Below are 14,994 nucleotides of genomic sequence, written 5' to 3'. Positions count from 1 at the left end.
TCACCACCCAGGCCGGCTGCTCACACTGTCATTGCTCCCTCCACATCTGTTGTTCCTGACACACCTGTAGGCTCCACAGAGTCTTGTTCATCTTGTGTTCCTAGTACTGGGGCCAGTGTGGGCATGTAATATGATTTTGAAGAAGTCTGCTTCGTCTAATTGTCATTCCTTTGTAGTAGGTGATGCCTTTTCTCCCTGATTTTAGGACATTGTTGGTGTTTTGTAGTTCTATTACAAATGTTAACGGAAAAAAAACATTGAAACCTGTAAAGAATTTTTGTGAGTTTATTTGAGCCAAACTGTCGACATATGCCAGGGAGCAAAACCTCAACAGATTGAGATAATGATCCGGAGAATGGCGGGTTACATTTCTATATTTACACATTGCAATCAAAGGAAAGGGACGTAGGTGAGTTACATGAAACTCACTGGTGACAGATTAGGGAGGTGGGACAGAGCGAAGCAGGGAGACCTCTGGGATAGGGTGAAAGGTGAAATGATGGACATGAGCTTCTTTCACAGAGATGGATACAGGATACTCTAACAGAATTAACAGTTGACAATTAACTTGACAACAATAACAATGAGGGAATGTCTCGAGGCCATTTGTTGTGCCCTGAGGGGTCCGGGGTAAAAAGGAAGTTACAAGTTACCCAGACATCTCACAGATATGTTATCTTACAGGCAGGAAGGGAGATGGGATCAGTAAAGAGATCTAAGTTGATCTTTGTCAGGTGAGATATTGGCCTAGAACATGACTACCCACTGTAACCTGTTTGTAGTTAGATATTTAATTTTCAAACCATCTTTTGTGGTTAGTTTAGGTCTCTGAGTTTGCAAGACTGCCACGCAGGCCTCCCCTGAGCTTGTCAGGTTAGCCTGTGGCTCTTTTCTTTCACACATTTCCCCTTTTGGTCATTAATCAATCCAAAGGATGCATTGATGACCAACCTTTTGGTTGGATAATGGAGTCCCATGGCGCTAGGAAGGCTCATTCCTAGGATGTCTCAGTGTCAGCATGTCTTGCTGAACTGTTGGACCACTGGGGATGGGGGCAAGACCATAACCTTAGATGGCACTTAAGGTTGAATTATATATTTTAAAAAGGCAGGTAGATGGGAGGCAGTCAGATCCTATATGTCCTTATTAAAAAGTATTCTAGATCATTTCTAATTTTTGAGCCACCGTGATCCGAGTCTTTTTGCTGTTTGTCTTACGTTTTGCCTTTCTGCATCTGACATAACATTTACATATCATGGACAAAAGTAACAATAGTAAACCAATAACAGTGATTAGGAACAGAAAATGTCTAATACTAGACAAGGAAAAGTCTAAAGGGAACAAGCATCCCAGCCAACCAAAAAACCCTTTACATGTATTATCATAATTTTTTATTAAGGTAATTATATGTTTTCCTCCTTCATTCACTGTCATTTGTACTTTTTGATATGTTTGGCCAGATGAATTGAGACTCTCTACTATTTCATTATCTAGAAGTTCTAATTTTTCTTCTGGCCAATTAGTTTCCATAGAAATGACTTCATGGGGAGGATTAAGTTCAATTTCCCAATACATTGGATTTTCAATATCAATATTATCATAGGTTTTATGAACCTCAGGCAAAGTTATTTTGCCTATAATTTCAATATTACACCATATTCCAGTATTATTTAAAGTAAACGTGGTGTTATTACAGTAAAAATCGCTTACTATAACAGAAGAGTTTTTTGTTTTTTTAAAAATATATTTTATTGATTTTTTTACAGAGAGGAAGGAAAAGAGATAGAGAGCTAGAAACATTGATGAGAATCATCGATCAGCTGCCTCCTGGACACCCTCTACTGGGGATGTGCCCGCAACTAATGTACATGCCCTTGACCGGAATCGAACCTGGGACCTTTCAGTCCAGAGGCTGATGCTCTATCCACTGAGCCAAACCAGTTTCGGCAACAGAAGAGTTTTTTAACCCTTCCCAGCAAAAACACCCCTTTCCCATATATCATATGTTATTCATGGGTGTAGATACAATAGGCCAGGACTGGGTGAATTCAGTATTCCATATGAATTGGGGGCATAACCATTCACCTCTCTGACTTTCACAATCAGACAGTGAGATGGGTTCCCATTGTTTATTATTTTGAAATATGGCCCATCTACTTCCCACTGGAAATATTCTAATATTATTGAGGATGGTCCTTACGCCAGCCAGTTGAACTACTGGGAATTTTAAGCTTAGGATTTAACTGGCACCTGGGCCTTTAAGAAACACAATGTTGTAGAACATATTTTTCATTTAAAATTTTCCAAATTCCTGGGGAACCATATGAGTCCCGTAAGGGTCTGGCCTGGGCTCCTGCAGCCATTATAGTTGGCCATTGTTTCATAGCCACTTCAGATTCCATTTGCATTAGCATAGACAGCAGGCCCAGTTGAGTTAGGGCACAGGCACATTCCCATTGTTGGGTTTGTGCGTGAGTTTTTATATTCTGTCGAGTCTGTTCTATCCATGAAACTAAGGCTTTATTGTCTTTCCATGCTGCTTCCCACCCTTTTCCTTCTTCCTGAAACAGCATCCCCTCTATATGACCTATTTGAGATAAAAAATCCTTTTTCTAATGAATGACGTTCTTCATTAGCTGCAAGTTCAGCTTGTCCCAGGACACCAAGGCCCCCTAGTCCTCCGAGTACAGTATTCCCCTTTTTCTTCTTTTAAGGGGCCAATGTTGTTGGATCCACCAGGAATGTTGTTGCCATTGGGTAGCTATGGCTTGGGAGCAGTTAGGGTATACTGAGTGGACCCAAAAATGTTGAGTTTCCCATGCCATAGTTAAATGGGTGGAGGTGACCCCCAAACGAGCTAGAGTTTGAGTATTCCATAGGGCTTCCCACAAGCATCCAGGACGCAAGGATGGGGGTTAGTTACAGATATCTCTACCCACCAAGTAATGCCAATAATTTCTGAAATGGGGACCCATTGATTTCTTTCTTTTTTTTTTTTTTAATATATTTTATTGATTTTTTACAGAGAGGAAGAGATAGGGATAGAGAGTTAGAAACATCAATGAGAGAGAATCATTGATCAGCTGCCTCCTGCACACCCCCCATCGGGGACGTGCCCGCAACCAAGGTACATGCCCTTGACCGGAATCGAACCTGGGACCTTTCAGTCCGCAGGCTGATGCTCTATCCACTGAGCCAAACCGGTTTCGGCCCATTGATTTCTTTCTTGTTTCACAGACATCCAGCCATAAGAGCCTGGCTGGTGAGTCCGAGGACAAGATATGCTATGACAGATAGAACAGGCTGCTGCAAGCCTTTGGCCATCATATCTAGGTGTTTTTCTTAGCTTTTCATCATCCATCTCTATAGCTATACAATATTCATCCAGGTTAGATCCATATATAATTCTACCAGTGGAATTATCAGGGAGAGAAGTGTTCTTGGAGGTATTTGCTTAAGGTGGGTCCTTTATAGTAGATATAGCCAGAAAAAAAAAAAAATGTACCAAAGCTTATATTGATACTAGGAGAAGACCAATGTGTGGCTAACAAAGCATTAATTTCACTATTATACCTGATAATCAGAACATCATTGTGTAGAAAGTAGGAAAGATTAGCAGGTATCCAAGTGAAATTTTTCATATCTAATAAGGGAGGAGGTCTGGGGAGGTAGATATTGTTTCCACTAGGAAACCATAAGGATAATAAGAATAGGAAAATCATTTTATGTATATTCAATCAATAACAATCAGATGATATAAAAACAAGCAATATCCATTTGTGAGCATCAGGCCTTGTTGACGTCATCTTGGGATAGCTGTCTGCCTCTGTGGTCAGCGACTTCTCCTCCTCAAAGGTTCTCAGCTGTTTCTTGTCCTTGAAAAGTCTTTGATCTCCGCTGCAGACGGAGATGGCATCAGAGATGGGAGTGGACGTCCATTAAGTCAGGTGCCTTTTCTTAAAAATGAGAAATGTGAATCCATGAGCTAACTCCTTTAAGTTCAGCTGCACATGGATTAGTTAGTAATACCTGGTAAGGTCCCCTCCAACAAGGTTTAAGAGTCTTTTATTTGGTGTCTTTTTCAGGAAACAAATCTCCTGGTAGTAAGCCATGATCTTTGAAATCTTCATCTCCTGGGAGCGCACTGTGAAAAGAATCTGTTGCCAATTTGTTAGCTCCTACAATGCAGAATGTCTGCTCTTTACTTTTCCCTATATTCGGGAAACAAAAGATTTAAAAGTCAACAATATTTTAAACAGAATTATAAGAATAACCTCAATTCATTTAGTCCCATAGTTGTTTTTGTTTATCCTGATTATTGGCCAGTAGTTTCTGAATTCAGTTATTCCTTGAAATTCTTTTTTAAAAAAAATATATTTTATTGATTTTTTACAGAGAAGAGGAGAGAGGGATAAAGAGCTAGAAACGTCGATGAGAGAGAAACATTGACCAGCTGCCTCCTACACACCCCCCACTGGGGATGTGTCCCAACCAAGGTACATGCCCTTGACCGGAATCAAACCTGGGACCTTTCAGTCCACAGACTGATGCTCTACCACTGAACCAAATTGGTTTCGGCTATTCCTTGAAATTCTATAAATCTTCATCCAGTTCAAAATATGACCTGCTTAGAAGCCTGCAAGTTAGAATAAATCCGAGTCCTTTTCATGGATTTTTTCTAGACATATATACCTACAAATGCATCAGAATAAAGCTGTTCACAAATGACAAAACTTTTAAAGTGACATGGTTATAGATTTGATAAAAACTTTGCTTTTCTATAAAATATAACATTCCAAGATAAGAATTTCTTTGTTAAGTAATAGTCCCTGTAAAATGACATAGAGAATAATATAAAATTTGTATACCTTTAGATTCAATTATAATTTCAACATATAAAGAATAATATGTAAGATTTTAAAATGAGGCACATGACTTATTGCAAGCAGTGTTTTGAGCATTGAAAATAATTAATAAGCTCCCAATATGTGAAACACAGAGTGTCACTGGCAGACAACCCGCACAGGGAATCGTGATGCTTGGCTTCCCAGTGTCCCTGACTGGACACATACTACCCCCCCACCCCCCAAAGTTTCCTGTTTGAACTGCTTTGCAAGTTCCTTTCTGAAGCAGAGTGCTTTAACAATGCACGTGATCTGTCTCTTGCTCTTGATTGGAGCACAGCCACCCAGTCTTTCCCGATTGGCTAATTCAAAGGGAGGCCCTTGCTCTTTCAATGGGAGAAGCAAGCCATGCGGTCAACATGGAGGCTGCCAAGTCACAGTCTAAAATGGAGGCTGACTAAATTGTTCTTTGACAGAAACGATTATTTTGTTTATTCTCACAATAAATAAGGAAAGAGCAAACCCAAATTTCTAAAAGATAGACAGCCACAATTATATTGCAGACAAGCAGACAGAAATCTTCCTATTTCTGGAGGCTGAACCCTGAGAGGGAGAGCAAGAAGAGCCCCCAAGATAAAGAATTCTTGGCAGCTGCTGGGACGTCCTTGCAACCTCTCTCAAGCTTTCCACCCACCACACACAACTAGGCTTCCCCAGAGTGGGACTTGCCTCTTCTTTCAACAAATTAAACAACAACAAAGAGACACAAGAACATCAACACTCTTATACAAGCACACAGAACACACTAAAAGTTTACACCGGAGAATGTCCAGCATTAAAGTTTCCAAAGCAGAGTCTTTTGTCCCCGGTTCGGGAATTGCTGCTCTCTAGAATTTCAGTATATTCCCAATGGACTATTCAAAAATGGGTTGGGGTCTTTTCTTGTTTTCTCTAAATCAGAGGCCTGCTTCCTACAGAGAAAAACAGGGTGTAGACATTTATTAACTTCAGAATAGTTCTGAGACAGTCTCCAAATTTTTATTTTATTAATTTCCATCTTATTGGAAGAAACATTTTTTTGTATGCTTTTCCTTAGAAGTTTCTAGTTTCCAAATCAAGATGTACTTCCCATATACTCAATTCAGTTTAATTTCAGAGCCGGCATTTTCTAATTTCTGCATGCAAGATTTTAACATAGGTACCACAAACAAACTGCATTTTTGGCCATTCATTTCTCAGTTAACATTTTCTAGTTAAATCTTCTCATTTCTGTAAAGTACTTGCAAGTAAAGGCTTCTTATCAGGAGTATTAAATGAGAGCTGGGGTCTTGGGAGCTTCTAGCCTTGGAGGCACAATTTCCCATGTTAATTTAATTTTTATTTTTGGATATCTGTAGTCTGAGCAACTTTAGATATGTTGTGTAGTGGGTCAAATGTGGCCTCAGTTTCTCTCCCGGCTATCTAAAACCTCAGGAAAGGTTTGGGGCCCCGGCAGACCAAACCTTATGGAGGCCCCCTAGATAAGCCTTTTAGTTAACAGTTGTGTCAGGACTTCCAGATCAGGCTCCTGCATTCTGACACCTTCACAAAATTATCAGTCACTAAGACACCCCAGAACTGGACTATTTTTTTTTTTTTTTTAAGTTGCCCCTTTATCTTAGTTCAGCTCATTTATACGGCAAAGGTTATTTTTGCTCAGAATCTCAGCAATTCTAATTGGAAAGCCAAAATCAAAACCAGCCACCCATTTCTTTCCTCCAGTTCGGCCTTAGCCTGGGTTCTGCCAACCCTTAACCTGGGGTTCTGTCAACCCTGATTCCACCTCAAGGATTTTAAAACACAGCTCAAGTAAAGTGAGACCCTCTGCCAAAGCCAGGGAAGGTCCTGGATCCAAGAGACAGCTCACCCACGCTCACCCAATGGGCAGAACTCAACGGGCCCTTTGTGGATCCTAGCTCCGAGTCCAAGTCCAAGGGATGATCCCCAGTGAGTTTTCTTTGGAATTCTGCCACGACTACGCCAATTAATGTTAATGAAAAAAACATTGAAACCTGTAAAGAATTTTTGTGAGTTTATTTGAGCCAAACTGTCAACATATGCCGGGAAGCAGAACCTCAATGGATTGAGATAATGTTCCAGAGAATGGCGGGTTACATTTTTATATTTACACATTGCAATCGAAGGAAAGGGACGTAGGTGAGTTACATGAAACTCACTGGTGATAGATTAGGGAGATGGGACAGAGCGAAGCTGGGAAACCTCTGGGATAGGGTGAAAGGTGAAATGATGGACATGAGCTTCTTTCACAGAGATGGATACAGGATACTCTAACAGAATTAACAGTTGACAATTAACTTGACAACAATAACAATGAGGGAATGTCTCGAGGCCATTTGTTGTGCCCTGAGGGGTCCGGGGTAAAAGGAAGTTACAAGTTACCCAGACATCTCACAGATATGTTATCTTACAGGCAGGAAGGCAGATGGGATCAGTAAAGAGATCTAAGTTGATCTTTGTCAGGTGAGATATTGGCCTAGAACATGACTATCCTCTGTAACCTGTTTGTAGTTAGATATTTAATTTCCAAACCATCTTTTGTGGTTAGTTTAGGTCTCTGAGTGTGCAAGACTGCCACGCAGGCCTCCCCTGAGCTTGTCAGGCTAGCCTGTGGCTCTTTTCCTTCACACTGTGAACATTACTTTCTATGCTGACAGTACTTTATTGAGGTATAACTTACATTCAGTAACATGTACAAATTTAACTGTATAAAATCAAAGCACGTCAAGAAATGTGCCAGTACACATCCCTTAATGCAGATAAAGACCTGGGACAATCCTACAAGCCCAGAAAGTTACCTTGTGCCCATTTGCCATCAACCCCATTCTCCAGAGGCAACTGCTATTCTGATTTCTTTCTTTTTTTAAAATATATTTTATTGATTTTTTACAGAGAGGAAGAGAGAGGGATAGAGAGCTAGAAACGTCAATGAGAGAGAAACATCGACCAGCTGCCTCTTGCACACCCCCCACCGGGGATGTGCCCGCAACCAAGGTACATGCCCTTGACCGGAATCGAACCCGGACCTTTCAGTCTGCAGACCGACACTCTATCCACTGAGCCAAACCGGTTTCGGCTGGTATTCTGATTTCTAAAACCCACAGATCGCTTTTGCCTGCTCTTGGCCTTCTTATCAATAGAGTTTCTCAATGTTTATTATTTGCATTTAGCTTCTTTCATTCGACACATTTTGAGACTCCTCTTAGCGTTTACATATTCTTTTGGTGGAAACACAATGGCTCCAGAAGTTCCTTCAGGGAAGAGCAGGTGAAACTTGATTTTTCTCCCAATGTCTGGTGTCCTCACAGGTCTGAGTGAGCCAGAGGTCCTGTGGGAGTTGAATGAACACACAAGTGCAGAGCCCACGGGGAATGTAGGACGTAAGGGCAGATGCATCCAGAAAGGCTGGCAGGAGCCAGAACGGGCATCAATTTATCCTTCCGGCAAGCTTTCCCTGTGCCAGATTCTAGGCACTCGGGTGAGCAGTAGGCTGGATACCTGCCGTGGTGGGATTCATCCTACAGAGCCTTGCAGAGCACGGTCAGGAGCGTGGGCCTCACCCGGTGACTCTGGGAACCGCCAAAGGGTTTTATTTTATTTTTTTAAAATATATTTTATTGATTTTCTACAGAGAGGAAGGGAGAAGAATAGAGAGTTAGAAACATGGATGAGAGAGAAACATGATCAGCTGCCTCCTGCACACTCCCTACTGAGGATGTGCCTGCAACCAAGGTACATGCCCTTGACCGAATTGAACCTGGGACCTTTCAGTCCGCAGGCCGATGCTCTATCCACTGAGCCAAACCGGTTAGAGCAACTGAAGGCCTTTAAATAGGGGATGACCGACCAGCTTGCTAGAGAACGAGACTGGGAAAAGGTGAGCGAGAAGAAGCAGGGAGCTCAGGAAAGCGACTCTTACCATTGGTTCAGGGGAGAGAGAGTGGCCCAGGCGAGGCTGTGCCTACGTGATGGGGAAAAGGCTGAGGATGGGCGCTACCAATGGCCTCGGTCCTCCATGTTCCAGCAGGAAGTCTGAGGTGGAGGCTCAGCCCCACCTTTGCCTTTGGCCTGGGAAAAAACAAACAGGTCATCGGAGGCCTCTTTACTCCTCCCCTTCTCCCCATTCATTCTCACTTTGGGACTGAAGTGCCTCTCCTCGCCACCTTTGCCGGTGAAGGAGGGTGGGGGGTTGGGGAGCACAGTCTGACCATCCTCACCACCCTCAGGGAGCACCTCCTTCATGCGAAGATGAGGACTTACACCTGGAGGTCCAAATCAGGCACCACCCCACCTCCGCCAGGCCCCGTGGGCCCCGCATTCGAGAAGGATGAGCACATTCACACCACCGGGGCCAGGCCTTGCCTCACCGGGCAGAGGGCCAGGGGGATGAGCAGAGGGCACGTCCGCCCGCCCCCGCTCCTGCGTGGGTGTGGCGTGGAGGTGGAACCCGTCCCTCCGCGGAAGCCTCTCTGCCCCTTTCGGGAAGCACATCGGTGCCCCCTGCGCGTCTTTTCTGCTCTGACCCCTGAGATCTCTGGCCCTTTTCCCTTCCCCTCACCCAGGTACCTTCTCCGCCGGGGAAAGCACCTTCGTGTGCGGGACCTCTCTCTCTCTCTTCCGAGCCTTTCCATGGCTGTTCCTCTGCCTGGAAGACTGTTCCCACCCTTACCCCAGCCCGACCTCGCTAAGTGCCAGAAACCCACCCCTAACGGGCCAGGTCTCTTTCCCTGCGCCCTCACCGCCTGGGTTTGCACTCTCTGCTCCGGTAGGACTTGCCAGTAACTGTCTGTCTGCCCGGCGAGGGCTCCAGGCGGAGAAGGACTTCATGGTGCCTGGCTGTCGCCGTGCTCCTCGTGCCCCATCCTGGCCTGGCGCGGAGGATAAGTGCCCAGGAACCGCTGCTGAACAAATGGATGGAGAGTCGCCTGGCCAGGGTGACGCTGAGGTTTCTGACATGGAGCGCTCCCTTGCCGGGAGTGATGGGGATGGGAGTTTCCAAACGTGACCCATCATTACTTTCTTTTTTTTATTTCTTTTTTTAAATATATTTTATTGATTTTGTACAGAGAGGAAGGGAGAGAGATAGAGAGTTAGAAACATTGATGAGAGAGAGTCATCGATCAGCTGCCTCTTGCACACCCCCTACTGGGGATATGCCCGCAACCAAGGTACATGCCCTTGACCGGAATCGAACCCGGGACCCTTCAGTCCCCAAGCCGACGCTCTATCCATTGAGCCAAACCGGTTTTGGCCCCGTCATTACTTTCCTGGTGAGACCATCCCTGCCTCCCTCCCCATTTGGTGTCTCGTGTCCCACATGGAATGGTGCTAATCTGTGAAGTCAATGGGATGTTCTGAAAAGGGTGGTGTGTGACTTCTGAGGCCCTAAAAGACGGCGCGGCTTTTGCCCTCCTCTCCTGAGTCACTCGCTCTGGGGGAAGCCAGCCACCACGCCATGAGGACACTCAGCCCTCCGTGGGCAGGCTCTACGCAGGGAGGGCCTTCGGGGCCACGTTCTAAGCTCCTTTTTCTGCCCCCTCTCCCAGCTGTCCGTTGTTGAGTGATAATACCTCGTGGGGAAAATCATTATGCTCCTGGATGCTGAGCACCCGGAATTCCCGCAGGAAATTGGGGAATTTGGGGAGGGTTTACATCTCTGCTCCACTTGGTCTTGGGTCTCGGTTGGAAAAACGGAAAGTCTGGGGGTGACTTGACAGCTGGGGGGCTGTACTGTCACTACTGTCTGGCAGTCGATGGATTTGGGCTGAACTCCTCACTTGGACTCCTCACGGAGGCCGGGACTCCCCAGAGCATCGTGACTCTGCTCCAGGGTGAGAACCTTGACAGGCAGAGGGCAGGAGGTGCTGATTTCTTAAGGCCTGAAGCCGGAAAGTGGCCCAGCATCACTTTGCCAGACAAGAAGCCCAGGTTCAAGGGTAGGATACCTAAGTCCTCCCTCTGTCTAGGAGGCATGTGAGAGAGCATGGGGGCCGTTATTTAAAATGCCTATAGCAGGCCGGAACCGGTTTGGCTCGGTGGTAGAGCGTCGGCCTTCGGACTCAAGGGTCCCAGGTTCGATTCCGGTCGGGGGGCATGTACCTTGGTTGCAGGCGCCTCTCTAGTGGGGTCGATGTCTCTCTCTCATCGATGTTTCTGGCTCTCTGGCTCTCTCCCTTTCTCTCTCTATATATTGATATTAAATATATCAATAAAAGCCAAAAACCAGTTTGGCTCAGTGGATAGAGCATCGGCCTGCAGACTGGAGGGTCCCAGGTTCGATCGCGGTCAAGGGCATGTACCTTGGTTGCGGGCACATCCCCAGTAGGAGGTGTGCAAGAGGCAGCTGATCGATGATTCTCTCATTGATGTTTCTAGCTCTCTGTCCCTCTCCTTTCCTCTCTGTAAAAAATCAATAAAATATATTTAAACATATATATCAATAAAATACATTCTAAAAATAAAATAAAATGCCTGTAGCAGCCTCCCATGTATGTGAAGGGCTCAGAAAAACCAGGCCTGCCCTGGGAGGCCACGCCCCGGTGAGCTGGCCTTGTGTGCTCAGAAAAGAAACACAGGCGCCACCAGCCTCCTGTGCTACGTGCTCAGGAGGAGCTCCCTTGGGGAGGGCACGTCACAGGGGCTCAGAGAAGGGGCTGGAGTTGTCAGGGTGCTTCCCAGGCCCGGGGGAGCAAAGACAGAGAACTTGAATCAGTGGACCTTACGGATGTGTGTGTGTGTGTGTGTGTGTGTGTGTGTGTGTGGCGTGGAGGTGGGCTGTGTGAAGAAACACCACCAGCTGATGTAATAGGTGCCACATGCAGACAGTCCACCCTGCCTCGGGGGCTCAGAGGTTTCCCCGGAAAAGGAAAGCGGAGTCTGAGCCAGAGGAGAAGGGTGTCCCAGGGGCAAGAACAAGCCCGGGCACAGGCAAGGAAACATGAGACAACAGTGTTGGCCAACTGTGAGTGACTCAGAGTGCTGTGGGGTGGACAGAGCTGAGGGCGAGGCTCCAGGGACGTGCTGGGGTCAGGTTCCAAGAAGCATTACACAGGCAGATCACTTACTGGTGAGAAGTAGGCACGTGGCATGGAAGGCAGAGGGTGCCCATGGTCCGCTGGCACTGCCATTAGGCCTGGGAGAGATCACAGGGCGGGAGTGGAGGGTCAGGAAGGAAGGACAGTGTGGGATGTGGGGTAGGAGATACCTGTGAGGCATCCGAGTGGAGATTCCGGTTTGATGTGTGTTTGGACAGGTCTGCCCTGAGGACCAAGGAGACAGGGGAGCTGCTTGCCGATGAAGAGCCTTGAACGCCAGGGTCAAGGGCCAAGTCTATATTTTTTTCTTTTTAAAAATGTTTTTATTGGCCAAAACTGGTTTGGCTCAGTGGATAGAGCCTCGGCCTGCGAACTGAAGGGTCCCAGATTCGATTCCAGTCAAGGGCATGTACATTGGCTGCTGCGGGCACATCCCCGGTGGGGGGTGTGTCGGAGGGAGCTGGTCGATGTCTCTCTCTCATCAATGTTTCTAGTTCTCTATCCCTCTCCCTTCCTCTCTGTAAAAGTCAATAAAATATATTTTAAAAATGTTTTTATTGATTCTTAGGGAGAGGGAAAGAGATGGAAACATCAATGATGAGAGAGAATCATTGATCAGCTGCCTCCTGCACACCCCACACTGAAGACCAAGCCTACAATCTGGGCATGTGCCCGACCGGGAATGGAACCATGACCGCTTGGTTCATAGATCGATGCCCACCCACTGTGCCACGTCAGCCAGGCCCACGTCTATAGTCTATAGACAAGGAGGAGTGAGGGGAGGTTTTCTTTTCCTTTTCTTTTCTTTTTTTCTTTTTTCTTTTTTCTTTTTTTTTGTGTGTGTTTTTTTAATATATTTTATTGATTTTTCACAGAGAGGAAGAGGAAAGAGAGTTAAAAACATCGAAGAGAGAGAAACATCTATCAGCTGCCTCCTGCGCAACCAAGGCACATGCCCTTGGCCGGAATCGAACCTGGGACCCTTCAGTCCACAGGCCGACGCTCTATCCACTGAACCAAACCGGTTTCAGCGCGAAGGGAAGTTTTAACTAGGATATTATAATGGCCGATGATTAATGAGGGCTCGTTACATGTTGGGTACAGTCCCAAGTATTTTATATGCACTTATTTGGACCTCACAGTCATCCTATAAGATGAATACTTCTGCATTTCATGGAATTTAAGAAACCACCAGTTGTGTATATACCATTGTATGTCTTCAGTTTAAGATGGATTCTTCAGAAATGTTAAAATGTGAACAGGAAAAATAAGGCCACAGAATCGGTGGAACACATGATCTGCGTTTAAAATATAAAGAAACAGGAACCGAGAAGTTAGGTAACTTGCCCAAGGCCCACTAAGAGCCAGAGCCAGGATCGGAAGCTCAATCCAAAGCCCAAGTTCTCTTTTCTTTTTTTATTAAATTTTCATTGTTGAAAGTCCCCCATTGACCCCCTCCAGCCCACTCCCACCCCACCCAGGCCCTCAGGGTCCCGTTGTCCTTGACCATGGGCCATGCGTATAGCAGACAAGGTTCTTGGTTGAAGACTTCCCACACATCCACTCTCCCCTGCCTTCCCTCTGAGACAAAGCCCAAATTCTTCTTTTCTTTTCTTTTTAAAAAAAATATATTTTATTAATTTTTTTTTTTTACAAAGAGGAAGGGAGAGGGATAGAGAGCTAGAAACACTGATGAGAAAGAAACATCAATCATGGTGCGGCCAGGCTGGGAGCGGCCAGGCCCAGAGCAGCCAGGCCCGGAGCAGCCGGGTCAAGTGCGGCTAGGCCTGGAGCAGCAGCTGCCAGGCTGGGAGCGGCCAGACCCGGAGCGGCCGGGCCCGGAGCAGCCGGGCTCAGAGCAGCCGGGTCGGGTGTGGCCAGGCCCGGAGCAGCAGCAGCCAAGTCCAGAGCAACTAGGTCGGGAGCAGCAGTGACCAGAACCGGAGAAGCTGGTTGTGGAACGAAACAGAGCAACAGAGGCCAGGCCCGGAGCAGCCAGGCTCAGAACAGCTCACTTCTCGCCTGCCCCTGCCCCATGGCTGCCTCTCAGACATGGCTGGAAACTTTTGCGGGAACTTGAGGGTCTGCTGAATCAAGTGATGAAGGCTTAGATCTGGATGTGTTGAGTTAGTATAGCGCTGGGGTGTTGATCTGTGAGTGCCTTGGGTGGGGCCTGGATGAGGCTGGTTGACCTATTTGGAAATGTCTTTTGTGTGAAGTATATCATTGGGCATGTGGAGGTATTATTGATATGAGAAAATGCTAAGTAACTGATTTATTATCTGAAAAGGGATTTACTATCAGGGAAAGGGAGGGAGGAAGAGACTGAACATAAACTGTGCACCTATGGATGAGGACAATGGGGGATGGGGAGGGGGCAGAGGGTGGGGTGGGAACCTGGAGGAGGGGGGAAGAAATGAGGAACCTTTGTAATAATATGAACAATAAAGATTGATTAAAAAAAAAAAAAAAGAAAAGAAACATCGATCAGCTGCCTCCTGCACTCTCCCCACTGGGGATGTGCCCACAACCAAGGTACATGCCCTTGACCGGAATCGAACCCGGGACCCTCGAGTCCGCAGACCGACGCTCTATTCACTGAGCCAAACCAGTTAGGGCAAAGCCCAAATTCTTAGCTATCTTTTGCTGCTGGACAGAAGGTTGTGAGCATGCGTAGTTTTTAGACCAGTGTGTCCTTTGTACTGAGGGTACAAAGTATTTGAGGGGAGCGGGCAAAGTCAGATGGCATATCTTGGAGACACGTCCACAGGGAGAGGGTTCTAGAAGGGGCCTGGGTGCCATGGGGCGGGAGGAGGGGACAGATCCGGTAGAGGTCCGTCATGAATGGGCAGAAGTGGTTGACCTATGCATGTTGGGTGTGAACATAAGGACAACTCCAAAATGCTGGGCCTGGGAACAGCGGTACAGCACAGGAGGGGGGAGCAGCTACCGCAGACCGGAGGAGAGGGGGTCCCTGGGCCGTTAGGACTGCGCTTCTCATCCCCGCTGGGAAGTGACGCTGCCTGGCCCCTGGTGGGCACTCACTAAGTGTGGGTCAA

Source organism: Pipistrellus hanaki (assembly GCF_964339955.1).
Source record: "Pipistrellus hanaki genome assembly, chromosome: 16".
NCBI lineage: Eukaryota > Metazoa > Chordata > Mammalia > Chiroptera > Vespertilionidae > Pipistrellus > Pipistrellus hanaki.
Note: the sequence above shows the minus strand (reverse complement) of the source record.